Source organism: Salvelinus sp. IW2-2015, unplaced genomic scaffold (assembly GCF_002910315.2).
Source record: "Salvelinus sp. IW2-2015 unplaced genomic scaffold, ASM291031v2 Un_scaffold775, whole genome shotgun sequence".
In the NCBI taxonomy this organism is placed as follows: Eukaryota; Metazoa; Chordata; class Actinopteri; order Salmoniformes; family Salmonidae; genus Salvelinus; species Salvelinus sp. IW2-2015.
The window spans coordinates 32,988-37,727 of record NW_019942608.1 but is presented as its reverse complement, the minus strand read 5'-3'; positions in this window follow the sequence as shown (position 1 = coordinate 37,727).

Here is a 4,740-nt window from a genome sequence, read left to right as displayed (position 1 = left end):
AATGCAGTTAAGAAAAATAGAGTTAAGAAAATATTTGCTAAATAAACTCAAGTTAAAAATAAATAAATATGAGGCTCCAGTATATACAGGGGGTACAGGTTAGTTGAGGTAATTGAGGAGATATGTACATGTAGGTAGAAGTAAAGGGGCAAAGCAGACTGCACCGTTTTCTTGTTTTTAAAATGTATGGATAGCCAGGGGTACACTCCAACACTCAGACATTACTTACAAAAAATGCATTTGTGTTTAGTGAGTCCGCCAGAGGCAGTAGGGATGACCGCGTGTTCTCTTGATAAGTGCATGAATTTGACAATTTTTCTGTCCTGCTAAGAATTCAAAATGTAAAGAGTACTTTTGGCTGTCAGGGAAAGTTAATGGAGTAAAAAGTACAATATTTTCTTTAGGAATGTAGTGAAGTAAATGTAAAAGTTGTCAAAAATATAAATAGTAAAGTAAAGTACAGATACCCCAAAAAATTAATTAAGTAGTACTTTAAAGTATTTTTACTTAAGTACTAGTAGTACTTTAAAGTATTTTTACTTAATTAAGTACTTTACACCACTGATCTTTTGACTTGCCCATTTACCCCCTGAATGGCACACACATACACAATCCCATGTCTCAATTGTCTCAAGGCTTAAAAATAATTATTTAACCTGTCTCCTCCCCTTCATCTACACTGATTGAAGTGAATTTAACAGGTGACATCAATAAGCGATCATAGCTTTCACCTGGATTCACCTGGTCAGTCGAAGTCATGGAAAGAGCAGGTGTTCCTAATGTTTTGTACACTCAGATTAGATACTGATCTAGGTAAAAAAAATACCGTAAACCTTAAAATAATATGGCAAGTTTAATCAATTTGAAACTTTGCTTAAACAACGTGCATTATATTTACGTATTGCTCAGTTTACTAAACTCTAGTTCCTTACCTCCTTACATTGAAGAAATGTTTTTAATTAAATCCCCCTGCCAGATTACAATGAGTTTTACAGTATTTTTGCAMAGAYTTKAACTGTTTACTCCATATAAGTGTCACCTGAGATGTACTGTATCAAGCCCTTTCTGTGGCTCGTATTCAATATCCCATGTCCCTTACCTTCAATTTGTCTTCTCAGTTCGTCCAGCAGGGTTTACTGTTGTTCCTCTCTGAACTCTGTGGTTTTGGCCCTCATTGTCAAAGCTTGAAGTTTCCTCTCCTGAAATGGAAAACAGTTATTTGAACAAATATGTAATAACAAATACTTAGGCAGATCGTATATTTTGGAAGATCATATATCATATTGCACAACAGCTGATGAAACTAACACGGTAAAGTATGAAAAAATTGAATCAGTGTTATTTCCAGTGTTACATCAGTTATTTACTGTCTACACAGGACCTTCTAATCAACAGATTTGCATGGGCAAGAATTTTGGCTTTCCATGGTGACATTTAATAGGCCAATAAAAAAAGTTGTCCCTGAGCCAACAAGGTGAAATGTGCCCATTTCCCTAATTGCTCCTATAAGTCGCTCTGGATAAGAGTTTCTGCTAAATGACTAAACATGTAAATGTCAAATAACAAAGAGAGTCTGAAACCTATCTGCCAATAACAGCTAGTTTTCTGTTTTCCCCTCTCCACTCAGACCACTAAAAAGCCATTTTTGCCCATTTTAATGGAAATATATTACAGTAAGGTACTTAATGTTTGGGCCTACTGGTCAATGATGATGGCACTTTAAAATTTAGACATTTCACCTTTATGCTCAGTCTCCATCCTCTCCATCAGGCTCTCACTGGTGCTCAGTCTCCATCCGGCTCTCACTGGTGCTCAGTCTGCTCTCCATGGCTGTCAGCTGGGCTGCTTGAGCTACGACAATACATATGGCATTGTGTATGTTAGCAGCTGTTGATTCTCATTCTGAACATTTGAAAACATTCTGAAAAACAAGTGATTGTTCCAAAGATTTTGATAACCTTTGTTCTCTCTGTGTGGGACAGCAACATTCACCTCCATATCCCTCAGCCTTTCCACTTGGCTCTCTGCAGCTGACAGTCTGGTCTCCATGGTTGTGAGCTGTGCTGCTTGACCAAACAACAGTATCAAATGTCATTGTCTTTGATAGCAGCTGATTCCCAAGTTTAAAGGGAAAGTTCACCCATTTTTACATGTTGCCTTTTTTCACTCTTTTTGTGCTTCTAGTTAATTCCCCAAACAGTTTTTTTTTTATAGTATGATAAGTTACAGAGAACATTGGTTGTCACATATGTCTCTGCACAACAACAAATAAAATTGCAGTGAATGATACTGTTTACAACAACAAAAATATGCAAATATGTGTAATACCCTTGTTAGAACCAAGTATTGAGTTTATTCTTGTTAGAACCAAGTATTAGGTTTTGACCAATAAGGTAGCTTGTTAAGCTGTGGCCAGCTGGAAAAAGGATGGACATTACATTATGATGGACATTACGTTACATTAAAAATTATAAAAGAATACGATAAAAAAGAACAAAACCCATACCTACCGGGTTTTGAAGGGAAATATCGATTTTATTTTATAAGATAGTTATTTTTATTTTGTTAAGAAAGACTTAGTAAAGACTGAAGCTACCGTCTCATCGTGGAGGTATTTGACAACCTTGAGGTTAGCCTAGCATCATGCGACACCGAGAGAGAATTGCTTGGGGAAGATTAACTAGTTCATGTTCCCATGGGATATCGGTTATTGCTAAGGAGTACTGTCTGCATTGATAGCGGGGCTTGCTGTGGATCTTGTGAGGAAACCTTCACGGAACTGCTATACTTCGCTGAGGGAATATCTACGAGTAGTGAGTAACCACAACGGTGGGGTGACTTTATGTGTGTCGTCATTTTTATGAGCTCCAACGCGCGCCAATGGGGTTTAACCAAGCTTGAAATAACCTGGACATGGGTTGTGCACGACTCATTGGGGTTTATTATTTTTTATTTATTTTGATGTGGTGCTTCGAAAATGTAATAATACACATCTTGAACCTTATGTATGTTGCTTTGATGGAGTCATTTACAGTTTCAATTTAATTTAATGCATCGGAAAGCATATCCTTATACAATAACAAAAATCTATAATCTTTCTATCTGAAGTTAATACCCTAGTTGTCATCACCCTAGATAGTTTACAATAGGGATTCTTATTGGAGATGTACTTCTCACCTAACATCCCATGCTGTTGAGATATTCTATGTAAGGTCATGAGAGTCAAATTCGAGCCTGGTGAGAGGGTTACATATAGTATGGTTTTATGGGACAATGGAACATTTGTTTTTTAAATTGAGTGCAKAGACMTTATCCAGACAGAGATTCWGATGTAATATGAGTTGGTTTGGAGGGTGTTGGAGCATTTTATAACATGTTTTAGACACATTTTAATAATGCGTTATAGTCTATGGCAAGTGATGACTCTCTGTAATTAAACAAAATATTTAAAAAACGTAAGTTGCGTGAGTTTTGGCCCGTTCCTCTTGACAGAGCTGGTGTAACTGAGTCAGGTTTGTAGGCCTCCCTTGCTCGCACACGTTCTTTTTAGTTCTGCCCACAAATGTTCTATATTCTATAGGATTGAGGTCAGGGCTTTGTGATGGCCACTCCAATAACTTGACTTTGTTGTCCTTAAGCCCTTTTGCCACAACTTTGGAAGTMTGCTTGGGGTCATTGTCCATTTGGAAGACCCATTTGCGACCAAGCTTTAACTTCCTGACTGATGTCTGGAGATGTTTCTTCAATATATCCACATACTTTTCGTGATGCCATCTATTTGCTGAAGTGCACCAGTCCCTCCTGCAGCAAAGCACCCCCACAACATGATGCTGCCACCCCTGTGCTTCACGGTTGGGATGGTGTTCTTCGGCTTGCAAACCTCCCCCTTGTTCCTCCAAACATAACAATGGTCATTATGGCCAACAGTTATTTTTTGTTTCATCAGACCAGAGGATATTTCTCAAAAGTACAGTCTTTTGTCCCCATGTGACTTGCAAACCGTCTGTCTTTTTTTATGGCGGTTTTGGAGCAGTGGCTTCTTCCTTGCCGAGCGGCCTTTCAGGTTATGTTGATATGGACTCGTTTTACTGTGGATAGATACTTTTGTACCTTTTTCCTCCATCTTCACAAGGTCCTTTGTTGTTGTTCTGGGATTGATTTCCACTTTCGCACCAAAGTACGTTCATCTCTAGGAGACAGAACGCGTCTCCTTCCTGAGCGGTATGACGGCTGCGTGGTCCCAGATGTTTATACCTTGCGTACTATTGTTTGTACAGATGAACGTGGTACCTTCAGGCGTTTGGAAATTGCACCCAAGGATGAATCAGAATCTGAAGTTAGCTGATTTCTTTCATTGATTTCTCATGATGTCAAACAAAAAGGCACTGAGTTTGAAGGTAGGCCTTGAAATACATCCAAGGTACCCTCCAATAATGTCAATTAGCCAATCAGAAGCTTCTAAAGCATTACATAATTTTCTGGAATTTTCAAGCTGTTTAAAGCACAGTCATCTTAGTGTATGTAAACTTCTGACCCACTGGAATTGTGATACAGTGAATGATAAGTGAAATAATCTGTCTGTAAACAATTGTTGGAAAAATTACTTTTTTAATGACTCCAACCTAAGTGTATGTAAACTTCCAACTTCAACTGTAAATATTATAATTTAGCTTTAAGCTTTTATACAGTTTCTTACAGTGTAGATATTTTGTGACTCCAAGGACTCCATGGAGAATGTGT